The sequence below is a fragment of the Lepus europaeus genome, chromosome 3 (genome assembly GCF_033115175.1).
Source record: "Lepus europaeus isolate LE1 chromosome 3, mLepTim1.pri, whole genome shotgun sequence".
Classification (NCBI taxonomy): Eukaryota; Metazoa; Chordata; class Mammalia; order Lagomorpha; family Leporidae; genus Lepus; species Lepus europaeus.
The window spans coordinates 144,502,088-144,516,810 of NC_084829.1; the positions used below are offsets into that span (position 1 = coordinate 144,502,088).

The 14,723-nt window shown below is 41.7% G+C and overlaps 1 protein-coding gene across 3 annotated transcripts in view; it reads left to right on the forward strand.

Annotated features, from left to right (window-relative positions):
* Window positions 1-14,723, forward strand: part of PHACTR2 (phosphatase and actin regulator 2) — a 143,530-nt gene that overhangs the window by 41,081 nt on the left and 87,726 nt on the right. The gene's annotated exons all lie outside the window — the stretch shown is intronic.

The window sequence follows — 14,723 nt, forward strand, 5'->3', positions numbered from 1 at the left end:
CCTTGCCATGTCAGCCTAACATTGTGAGTGTGTGTACATGGCCACAGAGAGTGTCTTGCTGGTCAGAGCACTGAGATAAGGCTGGCCTTTAGTTTCAAAATAAACTAACACATATGGCACGAGGGCGTGGAATAAGGAAATCACAGTTCCCTGAGGAAAACTCTGTGCTACATTTGCAGCTATATAATTTCTCTGAGCATTTAGTTGTTATGATATTGAAGATTTGTTTCAAAATAATCCTGTAGGAGGAATGAGATGGATGAGAGTATAGAAGAAAGAAAATCAGCCATGAGTTAATCATTGTACAGGGGGTTTATTATTCTTATCTCTCTACTTATAGGTGTTAGACATTCTCTATAATAAAAATATAGGGAAAAAATTGAGAGTTGGCTAAGGGAAAAGTAATGATCTCTTGGTTGCTGGGTTCTTTTCAGCCCTGAGTGGCTTCCTGGATTAGGAGGCAGTGGGACGACACAGACAAGTGTTGAGGACACCACCAAGATGTGACCTTGAGCAAGTGAGATTGAGCCTCTGTGCCTTGGCTTTCTCATCAGCAAGATCAGGGGTGGCACCAGCTGAGTTCTAATGTGCTTCAGGGAGATTCTTGACGCCTTCTAGTTCCTGGCTGGACACCTTGTTCTCCCTCACTCTTCAGTTCTGCGTGGAGCCACAGTAGCCTTTTTAAGTGCCTTCTTCTCATATTTTCCTAAACCTTGGGGGAAACTAGTTCTTCAAGTTACTGTGGTTACTCAGGATGGAGATAGGGTTCTGATAGAAGTCCCTCAGATGTCTCTCTTGCCCTTTGGTTGCCTCCGGGCTACTAACCTTTCTCTCCTTAAAGTATAGAAGACATCTACAAGGAGTTCCCCTTCCTCTTTCCTTCCTGTCTCTCTCTCTCTTTTTTTTTTTTTTATTTTTTATTTTTTATTTTTTTTAATTTTTGACAGGCAGAGTGGACAGTGAGAGAGACAGAGAGAAAGGTCTTCCTTTTTGCCGTTGGTTCACCCTCCAATGGCCGCCGCGGTTGGCGCACTGCGGCCGGCGCACCGCGGCCGGCGCACAGTGCTGATCCCAAGGCAGGAGCCAGGTGCTTCTCCTGGTCTCCCATGGGGTTCAGGGCCAAAGGACCTGGGCCATCCTCCACTGCACTCCCGGGCCATAGCAGAGAGCTGGCCTGGAAGAGGGGCAACCAGGACAGAATCCAGCGCCCTGACCAGGACTAGAACCCAATGTGCCGGCGCCGCTAGATGGAGGATTAGCCTGTTGAGCCATGGCGCCGGCCCCTTCCTATCACTTTTTAATTATTCTAGCAGCAGGGAGGCTCTGATACATTTCCGCCAACCCTGAATATTTAAGAAAAGCCATTTTAAATAATATTCAATGTTATTTTGTGTGATTGCAGTTTATTGAGAGTGAGAATAGTCTGTCCTTTGTTTTCTTTTCCTATTCACACAGAATTTTATGTAAGTTTAGCTCTAAGAAGTTATTTGTGAATACTGCATCCCTAGTTCCTAAGGACTACCAAACCTTATCAAAAACCCCCCAAAATTATTAAACACCTTATTGTCTATTTTGTGAATTCGCCTGCTATGTTTATTGTACCATTTGTTTTCAACTCATAATGTTAATGTTTTACTTGAATTTCATAACTTGTTATACATTTTCCCATGATCAAGTATTTTATTGTCACCTTCTTTGCATACTTATTTTAAAGTTTAAATTACTGGTGAGATATTTGGAATGTATTATAAATTTTGAAACGAAGGCATAATAGTGTATCATAATGTTAATTTTTTTCACATTGAAGAAAGATGTCACATCTAGAGGAAAATAAATGAATTCAGAAAAAAAAAATCAAGGGAAAAGTATTTTCTTCTTCAAAAACTTAAACAGTGAAATTGATCTTACTGTGTTCTGCAACCCAGCGGTTACTGTTTTTCCTGATCTGAGTTTCTGTTGTAAGAATTTTTAGTAGGTGGTAGGTAGTATATAACACTGATTCATTAGTGCCATTTTAATAGCACCTTTACTGTTGTGGGAGATAAGGAGTGTGTTCTAGCCTGTTTTGGTGGCCTTTGAGTCACCTCTATTTTTGGATGCCCAATTAAGCCCAAACAATCTCATCCCATAAGGTAGGTTGGGTTTGTGCCCAGATTCCAGTTCTCTGGCCTTGTTTTAAAGCAAAAAGTTACCAGTATCTTGTTCTCTGGTTTAGGCTGTTCAGTGTGTGGCTTTAGGTTTCAGGGCAGGAGAATATTCCTCTTTTCTACCTACTTCCTCCTCTTTGTTGCTTTTTATCTCCTTCTTCAGTCCCACTTTTGCTATAGGTTTCATCCCGTCTCCATCTTTAGAACTCAAAATATGGATTATACTTTTTGTCCTACATAATCAGTTTTTTTTGTTTTGTTTTGTTTGGGACAGATGAGAATCTTTCCTCTGGGTCTTTAAATATACTTGCATTAACCTAAGCTAAGGATGCAAACACTCTTCCTAAGGAGTTACTCCTCCAACTTCCATGATCTGTTGCCATCAAGACCAAATATTTTGAAAATCCAATCTATATCAGCTGCTTCCACTGACTCCCAGACTCTCATTCATTTTTCCACTGCAGTCTGTCTTTGTATCCAGTAGTCACTGAGGCTATTCCAAGCCTCCTAATCATTACATTCCATGTCACACTCTGATTTGCATCTAGTTCAATCTTTTCAACATTTGACATTCCCCAGTAGTCATTCCTTGATTTACAAAAGCTGCCCTTGACTTTTCCCCTATGTTTTGCCCCCTCTTCTTCTCATTTCCTTTGGCCACCCTTCTTTTTCTTTGAATGCACCACTTTTATCAATACTTACATCTGCTCAACTGGCCCAGGCTCCAGTCAGTGTCCGTGCACAACTACCCACACACCTGAGGGGTAGCCTGACCTGAGGAAAGCAGGTGAATACAAACCCCTTTCATAGAGTCTATGTTTGTCCACACTGGAAATGTGCTATGTGCCAGGCACTGTTCTGGAAGCTGGGTATTCTACAGCAGATAAGCAAAGAAGGCTCCTGCCTGCATGGAACTTTCCTTCTAGGTAAAGTACTGATGATAAACGCTATGAATGGACACAGGGAGTGGAGGACGAGAGTGGAAAATTACTGTGTACAAATGTATTTCAGCCAAATCAGATCCCCTGCCAACCCTAGCCATTCTTGTGTCTTAATCTGTTTCTGTTGCTTTAACAGATATTTGAGACTAGATAATTTGTAAAGAAACAGAAAGTAACTAGTATTTATATGTGTGTGTGTGTTTGTGTGTATGTATAATCTCAAAAATGTGCCTTGAATTGCTTCTTTGTTGAATATTCTATGTAACTAAAACTGTAGTACTGAGTACTTGAGGATTTGATAAAATAAACTGAAGATTTAAAAAAATCTTAATGGAAAAAAAAGAGAAAATAGTTAAAATCCTAACCAAAAACATGTACTTCATGATGACAACTATATACTGCTGTTAAAAAGCTAATAGTATTCATCAGAGAAACTTTCTTCTGCCTATCTCTCACCCTTATTTAAAAGCAAATCATATTCCTAAACAAAGAAAATCAAGGCAACTTATCTTCGTTGAATTTATGACTTTTATTTATGTTATTAGTAATGAGAAAGGAATGCCTGTCTAGATTTTTAGATAACATTGTTGGAAGTATTAGCATTCTAGGAACCAGACTAACTTGCAGAGAGCCATCTGGTAGGAACTTCAGTTTACTCAGTGTCCTCTTCATTCCCTCCTAGTAAGAATGGCTCCTTTTACTGTATATTGTTGTATACCAGGCTCTGCTTCATGAATGTTTTTCACCTTAACTCATTGAATCGCCACAACAACTTAATGATGTGTAAGTGCTACCGTCACCCCAGTTCTACTGATGAGTAAACTGGGGCCAGACAATCCAGATGGCTTGCCCAGGATGCCTGACGGGTGGCAAAGATGGCATTCGAACTCAAACAATAAGTTGCCACCGCCAGTGCCTTTGCCCATTACATGTGTTGTATCCCCAGAAGACAACTTCCCACCCAGGTCAGAAAGACGTGGTCCGTAAAGGTGACTCTAACACATGGGTTTTCTTAGTATGCTAGTTTGGCTATTGCAAGGATTTGATTTGAAAAATTATTTCGATTCTACTTGACTGGCCTACTTACAGCAATATATGTGTAGAAAGGTATTTGGCAAGGCTCAAAATTGTGTTTGGTGCTATTGAAGAATCATATTTTCTATATCCATAGAGGCATAGGATTGCCATTTGGGATTAATTAAAAGTTAGATTTGCTCAAGGTGATATTTGTTAAGGACTGCTGTGGTTGCTTTAATACCTGACAGACAGCATTTTCGTTTTACTTGTCTCATTCTACTATGCTCTTATGTATTTGTCACCCTCACACCATAGTGGAGAAAGGGGAAGAAATATCTTCCTTTTCTCAATTTATTGTTGCACAGAAAAGTTACATAACCAGCCAAAGGCCACACAGCTCATCCATGTCCACATGGGATTCCTTGCTTACATGATACACGGTGCTGTTTTGCCCTCCCAGCAAATCTGTACTGAGCATCTTCATCTACGCTGTGTCAGGCACAATTGTAGACCCTAGTGATCCTGCTGCAGACTTTAGTGACTCCACAGAGCTGGCACTTCCTTTTCTCATGGAGCTTACATTCTAGTAGGGGTAGAAAGCAAAAAGCAAACCCAAATAAACTAGATAGTATATTAGACAGTGAGAAGAGAAAAATAAAACCAAGGAATTGGGCTAGGGAATATGAGAGGGCGGCTACCGTTTCAAAGAGGGTGGTCAGGGCAACTTTCCTGGGAAGGCAACAGTGAGGAAAGGCAGGAAGGAGGGATGGGAAGGAAAGCAGAGAAATCCTGGGAAGAGATCACATCAATTTGAGGCAGCAGGCATTTCCTTCTGTCAATAATGGTCTGGATACATTGTGATCCTGGTCCATCATAAACTTTGCTGTATCCAATAGTTTAACATTAAAATGCTTCACATTCATGAACCTCATGATTGTTGATTTTGATACCTGTTGCCAGAACCATGGCTCCTAATAAATCATATAGTTGCGCTCTTTACAGTTCTACCAGAAAAGGAGCAAAGGCAAAAGGGAATTAGCTCTGTAATATAAACATTTTGTTACAGCTTAGTTTCTTAAAGCCAAATCCAAGAGCTGGAGTCCAACAGGCCATCAAACCAAACATCAGAAAGTCAGCTTCGTAGAGTCCAAGTTTAAAATCCCTCATACGTTGGTATTTTTTGGTGGATTCAAATAGCAAATCCTACAGAGAATGCCCATAAAAGTTAATATAATACATCCTTTAACCTCTGTCTGCAAACAGTCCCTAACTTACATACTCATCATGTTCACAGTTCTCCATTTAGATCACTAAATCTAATGGGTATGTTTACAAATTAATTTATAAAATTCATTTTAACCCATAATATGCCTGAAAACTGCCACTATTAATATTTGTCCAAAGACAGCCAAACACTTCTTATAGTTACTGTAGTGAGACACTTGATGAGTTTTCTATTGAAATTGAGAATTTAGGGTTGTCAAGGACCTAGCCAACCATCCAGTTTTGTCCCTAGGTAGAAATCCCCCATCTCCAGCAAGCCAAATAACATAGAGTCATTGTGCTTCTTCCTGGGCTCCTAATTCCCAGCACTAACTGTTGGGGACATTTTCTTTTATATTGGTCTAAAAGAAATTATCTCTATCTTTCTAATTATCCCCTGGTATGTGTATGGGCAAATATACAGCCAAAATATATAACTGTGTTTCAGTCAGTGATGGATCACATACGCAGTGGTGGTCCCTAACTCTATATGGTCTAGCAGCACCATAGCTCAGGTTTCGTAACAATACTCTGTTCTGTTCACACAGTGATGAAACCACCCAGCCATACATTTCTCAAAACCGATCCCCATTGTTGAGTGACTCATTAGAGTACTAGGATGTGTAGGGGGGTATTCAAAAAGTTCATGGAAAACACATTATGAAAAAACTATGCATGGGTTTCAAAAAATTTGGGGGCACCAAACTTACCTTTTTTTTTTTTTTTTTAAGATTTTATTTATTTGAAAGAGTTACAGAGAGGTAGAGACAAAGAGAAAGGTCTTCCATCTGCTGGTTCACTCCTCAAATGGCCACAATGGAGCTGTGCTGATCCGAAGCCAGGAGCCAGGAGCTTCTTCTGGGTCTCCCACGTGGGTGCAGGGGCCCAAGGACTTCGGCCATCTTCTATTGCCCTCCCAGGCCATAGCAGAGAGCTGGATCGGAAGAGCAGCTGGGACTAGAACTGGCACCCATGTGGGATGCCGGCGCTTTAGGCTAGGGCTTTAACCCGCTGCACCACAGTGCCGGCCCCCAAACTTATCTTTTAATTACATTTTCCATGGATTTTTTGAAGTATCCTCATAAGTATGTATGGCCTAATCATATTGTCACATAGTGATCCTTCCATCATGTCCATTTCTTTCATTCTCTTTAACTACGCTCATTGTCAGAGTTTCTTACCACAGGAACTCGATCACCAGTTGCTTGTTCTTAGTCCCAGGACCCATGCAGCGTGTGCCAGGGCACAGTTATCAACAGACCTCTCACCCTGGTCTAGCCATGTGTCTAGCCTCTTGTCCATATGCCTAGCCGTGCTTCATATGCCTTTTCTTTGTTATCTTTCATATCAAGCTAACATTGTAACTTCCCCCAAGTTTTTTGTATTTTGTTTTTCTTAAGATTTAGTTTGTTTATTTGAAGGGCAGAGTTACAGAGAGAGAGAGATTTTCCATCTGTTGATTCACTCCCCAAATGACCACAACAGCCAGACTAAAGGCAGGAGCCAGGAGTCTCTTCCTGGTCTCCCATGTGGGTGCAGGGGCCCAAGCACTTGGGTCATCTTCTGCTGCTTTCTCAGGCTCATTAACAGGGAGCTGGATCAGAAGTGGAGCAACCAGGACGTGAAGTGGCACCCATATAGGATGCTGGCGTTGCAGGTGTTGGCTTAACCTACTGTGCCACAATGCTCCCCTCTCACCTAGTACTGTACCAACTACTTATTCATTATTTAAAATGAAGTCCAGAACATGAATTTGTCATGTTCTTAAAGTAAGAATTTGTCAGTAGGAATTAAGTTATCTTATAAATGTCTAGGGAGTTGAGAGTTCCCTGTCAGCAATCACCATCACTTTTCTGCCCATTGAACATCCTGTTATGTGGAAAGCATTGCCCAGATCCTCCTAACTGGGAGATCTGTGTGACTCCTTTCTGACCATACATTGTATGTTCTTTCCATGTGTGCACTACTGCCTGTTCTCCAGCACATGTTCCATCTGTTCCAGATGTTTTCCTGTGCACACAACCCTTCCTTTCACAGGGTTTTGATAGGCCTGCTCCCTCCTGACCATAGACCCCTCCCCCAGTGTCACATCTGTTTCTTCCAAGTTGCCGGGAGTTCAGTCCCACTGTGTCTCCACTACTTCCTTTCCTGTATTGACATCTCAAGTCTCCCTTTGTTTATTACCCTTTCTGTTTAAAGAACTCTGAGCCATACATGGTATTCCCATACTTCTTGGATACCATTTCTTCTGAAAGTACCAGAAGTCCCTAGCATTGTTATTTTCTGTTCTAACTGCTTTCCTTCATGATCTCTGAAGGGAGTTTTTCCTCCTTCCCTAATTCAACTTCAAGTTTCTCTTTGTTGGGCCAAGGCCACAGGTGTCCTCCCAGCATATCCCTTTTATTTTCATGGTATGGACCTCCTGTCTTCTCACCAAGCATGGCTGTATGAATGTTAGGGTCCACACAATCATACCTTGTTTCCAACACCATAAACCGACAGGTATCTACTCTGTATCTACTCTGTTGTGCTGTGATCTTCGGCAGGAAGAGCCAGATCACCTTCTGCTCCCTTCCTGTTTCCTACTCAGGACTTCTGACCATCCAGATTGCTGCAGGGGAAGACAATCATTGCTATTTTTTACAGCCCATTGAAGAGGACTTAGGGGGTCTTAGTGTCATCTTTCCTGTCCTGAGAAACACATTGCAAGAAGACATCATTACTTTTTTTTTTTTTTTTGAAGATTTTATTTATTTGAGAGGTAGAGTTACAGACAGTGAGAGAAAGAGACAGAGAGAAATGTCTTCTTTCTGTTGGTTCACTCCCCAAATAGCCGCAATGGCTGGAGCTGCGCTGATCTGAAGCCAGGAGCCAGGAGCTTCTTCCTGGCCTTCCACGTGGGTGCAAGCACTTGGGTCATCTTCTACTGCTTTCCCAGGCCATAGCAGAGAGCTGGATTGGAAGAGGAGCAGCTGGGACTAGAACCGGTGCCCATATGGGATGCCGATGCTGCAGGCGGAGGATTAACCTGTGCCATGGCACTGGCCACGACATCAGTACTTCTGATGAGACACAGGGGTCTGTCCAAGGCTGTGTCTCTGGCACCTTAGTGAGAAGTGGCCACTGTTGCACTCTTCCTGCTGGCACTGATGAGTCCTTGTCACCTGTTCACACTGCACATACTCACTGAGCTCTCAGTGTGTGCCCAGGTGCTGCTCTAGACACGAGGGGAAGTCCCCAGACTCATGAAGGTGGCATTCCACAGAGGAGGACTGGGAAAAACAGAGCATATATGGGGCTAGAGAACAGTGGGTTAGGGACAGAGGGCCCCTTGTCCTTTGCTCTTGACTTGGTGTCTCTGCTGTCCAGTGCCAGGGCTGCACAGTCACAAGCTTTCCTGCTCCTTTGTGTTACTTTTTAGTTCTCCCATGAACTTCTGGACTAGAGTTTTCATTCTTCTTTTCTTCCTCAACACATTTCCTTTCTGATTTCCTTCAGAGTATTATTTTCCCACTCTTTCTAGTTATCTTTCATTTTCTCCAGACCAGAAAAAAAAGGAGATGTTCCCCAACTCTGGTCACCCTCCCTTTTGGTGGGAAAACTGCGTTATATTTATAGCTTCCTTCTTGGTGGCTCTTCTAGAAGGAAAATAAAAAGGTCACAGCTGAGAGAACACTAGGACAGTTTCCGTGTGGTCTGGACCTCAGCAAGTCAAGGTTACCTGTGATCACTTTTGGCAGTCCCTGTTGGAAACTTTCCCTGTAAACTGGCCCCCAGCAAACAGGGCCCCTAGGAAAGGGGCCTTTGGCTGAGCATTGTTTTGAGCAGCTGTGTTAAACCCGTGCCCTTTCAGAAAACACAAATAGCTTTTTGACATTTCCAAAACCCTTTTCCTGCCTTGCCTCTCTTTTTGGCTGTGGCCATAGGCCGATGAATTTAAAGTCCTCAAAAAGTTATATGTATTTGCTTTTATTTTTAAAAAAAAAGGATGTATTTTTATTTGAAAAGCAGAGTTACAGAGAGAGAGGTGAGAAAGAGATCTTTCGTCTGCTGGTTTGCTCCCCAGATGACTGCAACAGCCAGGACTGGGCCAGGCCAAAGCTAGGAGCCTAGAACTCCATCCAAATCTCCCACTTGGGTGGCAAGGTCTAAGCACTATGGACATCTTTTGTTACTTTCCCAAGCACATTAGCAGGGAGCTGGATCAGAAGTGGAACAGCTGGGACTCAAACTGGCACTCATATGGGATGCCGATGTTGTAGGCTGCAGCTTAACCCTCTGGGCCACAATGCCAGCTCCAATATATTTATTCTTTTCTGACAACTCCAGTGTGATCCCTGAGAGGTTATTAGAAGTAGCTGAGGTGTGGCCTATGTGAGAAACAGATATAAAAAGGTACTTGAATATTCATTTGCTATATATACATTCATGACCTTCTCAAAAAAGATAATTCTCTTCATCATATTCATCAATCAACTAGGTTTTTTCTTTTCTTTTTTAAAGATTTATTTATTTATTTTTTGAAAGGCAAAGTTAGAGAGAGAGGGGGAGAGAGAGATCTTCTATCCACTGATTCACTCTCCAGATAGACACAACAGCCAGGGCTGGGCCAGGCTGAAGCCAGGAGCAGAAGCTTCTTCCAGGTCTCCCACATGAGTTAGCAAAGGCCCAAACACCTGGGCCATCTTCCGCTGCTTTCTCAGGCCATTAGCAGAGAGCTGGATAGGAAGTAGAGCTGCCAGGACAATTAACTGGCACACAGATAGGATGCCAGCATTGCAGGCAACAGCTTTACCCAGTACTTCACAATGCCAGCCCTTTTCTTTCTTTTTTTTTTTCTTCAAATTTACATGTGTGTGTATATACAGTTCTCAGACTTTTAGTATATATTTTATTTTATGTAGCCCTACCACAATCTGGATATATCACAATTTCATCACTCCCCAAATCTCCCATGAGTGATCATTTTATAGTTTTTTTTTAAAGATTTATTTTATTTATTTGACAGGCAGAGTTACAGAAAGAGGTAGAGACAGAGAGGTCTTCTGTCCGCTGGTTCACTCCCCAGATGGCCGCAACGGCCGAAGCTGTGCTGATCAGGAGCCAGGAGCCAGGAGCTTCTTTTGGGTCTCCCATGCAGGTGCAGGGGCCCAAGGACTTGAGCCATCTTCTACTACTATCCCAGGTCATAGCAGAGAGCTGGATTGGAAGAGGAGCATCTGGGACTAGAACCAGCACCCATATGGGATGCCGGTGCTTCAGGCCAGGGCATTAACCCGCTGCATGGCAGCACCGGCCTCAATAGTCTTTTTTTTTTTTTTTTTTAAAGATTTATTTATTTGAAAGAGTTAGAGAGAGGCAGAGGCAGAGAGAGACAGAAAAAGAGAGAAAGAGAGGTCTTCCATCTGCTGGTTCACTCCCCACATGGCCACAACGGCTGGAGCTCGGCTAATCCGAAGCCAGGAGCCAAGAGCTTCTTCTGGGTCTCCCAGGTGGGTACAGAAGCCCAAGCACTTGGGCCATCTTATGCTGCTTTCCCAGATCATAGAAGAGAGCTGGAGTGGAAGTAGAGCAGCCAGGACTTGAACCAGCGCCTATATGGGATGCTGGCACCGGAGGCAGTGGCTTTACCCACTATGCCACAGCTCCAGCCCCTCGTTTTATGGTTTTAACCTGCTCCATACCCCTCACCCCAGCTGTTGACCTGTGGCAACCAGTAATCTCTTCTCCACCATGGACCTGTCATTTTAAGAATGTCACATATATGGAATCTTTCAGTATGAAATCTTTTAAGACTGGCTTCTTTCACTCAGCATAACTCACCTGTGAGAAATTCAACCAGGTTGCTGCACGTCACCAACGTTCCTTTTCATTGTTGAATAGTAGGCCATGGTATATTGTACCACAGGTTTTTGTTTTTTCTTTTTAGCTAGAAACCTTTTATTTAAGGTATACAAACTTCATGTATTTCATAAATACAAATTTAGGAATACAGTGATTTTATCCACTCACCTGTTGAAGGACAGGTGGGTTGTTCCCAGTTTGGGGTAATTACTCTTGTAAGCAATCTTGCATAGGTTTTTATTTGAGCAAAAGTTTGCATTTCCCTAGGGAAAATCTGGATATGAGAGTGCTGGGTCATATGTTAAGTCTGTTTACCTTTATAAGCATCCAAGCAGCTGTTTTCCAGAAGTTTGCATTCCTACCAGCAATAAAGAACAGTTTTAGTTGCTGTACATCCATTGGTATTGTCATTGTTATTTTTTTTATGGTAAAAAACATGTGCCGTAAAATTTGCCATCTTAACCATTTTTAACTATGCAGTTCAATAGTTTTAAATATTTTACACCATTTTGAAAACATTTCCCGAAGTTTTTCATATTGTAGAACTGAAACTCTATGCCTATTAAGCAACTTCCTTTTGTGTCCTGGTAACCTCATTGTATTTTATATATCTATAATTTGACTATATTGTAACTTTCATATGAAGAGGCCTCAGAATGTTCATGGAATATTTGTGTTATCTTTCAATTCCATTTTCCATGAACTTTTTGGAGTCCCCTCATGTAAGAGGGGGTCATGCAGTATTTATCCTTTTGTGATCGGCCTATTTCAATTATCATAATTCCCATAATGGCTAATAATGTTGAACTTCTTTTTATGTACTTTTCTGTCAACCATATATTCTCCTTGTTAAAGTTTCTGTTTAGTCTTTTGACTATTTTTTGATTGGGTTATTTCTTATTACTGAATTTTGAGAGTTCTCTCTATATATTTTCGGATACAAGTTGTCATATTTAATTTGCAACTAGTTTTTTTCCAATCTGTAGCTTGTCTTTTCGTTATCTTAAAAAATTTACTTTGCTGAATGAAAATCTTTAATTTTGATGAAACCTAATTTAACAATTTTTTTCTTTATAGATTTTTTTGTTGTTTATAGATTTTACTTTTGGTGTCAAGTCTCAGATCTGTTTTGCCTAACTCCAGGTCACAAAGAGTTTTCTCCTTTATTGTCTTCTAAAAGTTTTATAATTCATGCTGTATATTTAGATCTATGTCCAGTTTTTAGATAATTTTTGTGTAAGATGTGAGATTTTGATCAAGGTTCTTTTTTGCATATAAATATTTAGTTCCTTCAATACTGTTTGTTGAAAGATTGTCCTTTTGCTACTAAATTACCTTTTGCACTTTTTTAAAAATCAATAAGCACATTTTTGTCCATTTATCATATTTGGTAAAGGTATAGTTAAGTCTTCTGGCCAATTTTTATACGATAGTTTATTTTCTTGCTGTTGGGTTTTAGGAGTACTTTATATCCTCTGGATACAATGCCTTTGTCAGAGATGTTAATTTGAGGTATTTTCTGCCAGACTGTAGCTTGAATTTCTCATTTCATTTTTTAGAAGTGTCTTTTATCAAGCCAAAGTTCTTAATTTTGATGAAATACAATTCATCATTTTTTTTCTGTCTGAATTATTTTTTAAAGTGGTATTTTATTTTTACGTACTTCTATTTATCTGGAAGACAGAAAGGTAGAGACAGATGGACAGAGATCTTCCATCTACTGATTCACTCCCCAGATGCCCACCACAATCAGGGCTGGGCAGGCTGAAGCAAGCAGCCGTGAACTCACTCCAGCTCTCCCACATGGGTGATGGCTCATCACCTGCTGCCTCCACGATGTGTATCAGCAGGAAGCTGGAGTTGGAAGTGAAGCTGGGACCTGAACCAGGAGCCCAGTATAGAATGCGGGCATCCCAAGCAGTGTTTTAACTGCTGTGCAATGCCTATTCCTGAATTACGTTTTGAAGTTATGTATAAGACTTTTCAACAGCATTTGTTGAAAAGACTCTCCTTTCACTCTTGAATTCCCTTTGCATCTTTGTGAAAAAAAAATCAGTTGGCTCAGTGTTGTGTGTGTGTGTGTGTGTGTGTGTGAGAGAGAGAGAGAGAGAGAGAGTGAGAGAGAGAGAATCTGTTTCTGTACTGTGTTCTACTCCCTTAATCCATGTATCTCTTCACACTCTCTTGATTACTGTAGCTTCATAAAAATGAAAGTTAGGGCCAGTGCCGTGGCTTAACAGGCTAATCCTCCGCCTTGCGGCACCGGCACACTGGGTTCTAGTCCCAGTTGGGGTGCCGGATTCTATCCCGGTTGCCCCTCTTCCAGGCCAGCTCTCTGCTGTGGCCCGGGAAGGCAGTGGAGGATGGCCCAAGTCCTTGGGCCCTGCACCCGCATGGGAGACCAGGAGAAGCACCTGGCTCCTGGCTTCGGATCAGCAGGATGCGCTGGCCGTGGCGGCCATTGGAGGGTGAACCAATGGCAAAAAGGAAGACCTTTCTCTCTGTCTCTCTCTCTCACTATCCACTCTGCCTGTCCAAAAAAAAAAAAAAAAAAAAAAGTTAGATAATGTAATTTTTCCAACTTTATTCTTTATTTTAAAACTCTTAACTGATTTAGTTCTGTGCTTTTCATGTGACTTTTAGACTCAGCTTGTTTCTTTTCTCAAAAAGTTCCTGTTGGGGCCAGCATTGTGGGGCAGCAGATTATAGAACCCAGCCCAGGGATGCTGGCATCCCATATATTCACTGTTACAAGTCCCTGCTGCTGCACTTTCCATCAGCTCCCTGCTAATGCACCTGGGAAAATAGCAGAAGATGGTTTGTGTGCCAGGGTCCCTACTATCGACATGCGAGACCCAGAAGAAGCTCCTGGCTTCTGGCTTCGACGTGGCCTAGTACCAGCTGTTGTGGCCATTTGGAGAATGAACCGTTAGATGGAAAATCTCTCTTTATCGCTCATTCCCTCTGTCTCTGTAACTCCACCTTTCAAATAAATAAATATATATTTTAAAAAGTCCTTTTGTGATTTTTATTGGATTGAATTAAATTCATACTGCAGTTTGAGGAGAATTGATGTATTTGTTCTGTTGTGTGTTTTAATCTCTGAACTAAGCCTCTCCATCTCCTCTATTCTATTTCTTTCCTCTTTTAAAAGATTTTTTAAAATTTTATTTAAGTTATACAAGTTTCATGTATTTCATATATAAAGATTTAGGAACATAGTGATACTTCCCTCTTCTGCCCTCCCCCTCCCCCAAGCTCCAGCCTTTCTTCTTCTTCCCTCTCACATTCCCACTCTTAATTTTTATTAAGATCTGTTTTTATTTTTTTTTATTTTTTTATTTTTTTTATTTTTGACAGGCAGAGTGGACAGTGAGAGAGAGAGAGAGAGAGACAGAGAGAAAGGTCTTCCTTTGCCGTTGGTTCACCCTCCAATGGCCGCCGCAGTAGCGCGCTGCGGCCGGCGCACCGCGCTGCTCCGATGGCAGGAGCCAGGTGCTTATCCTGGTCT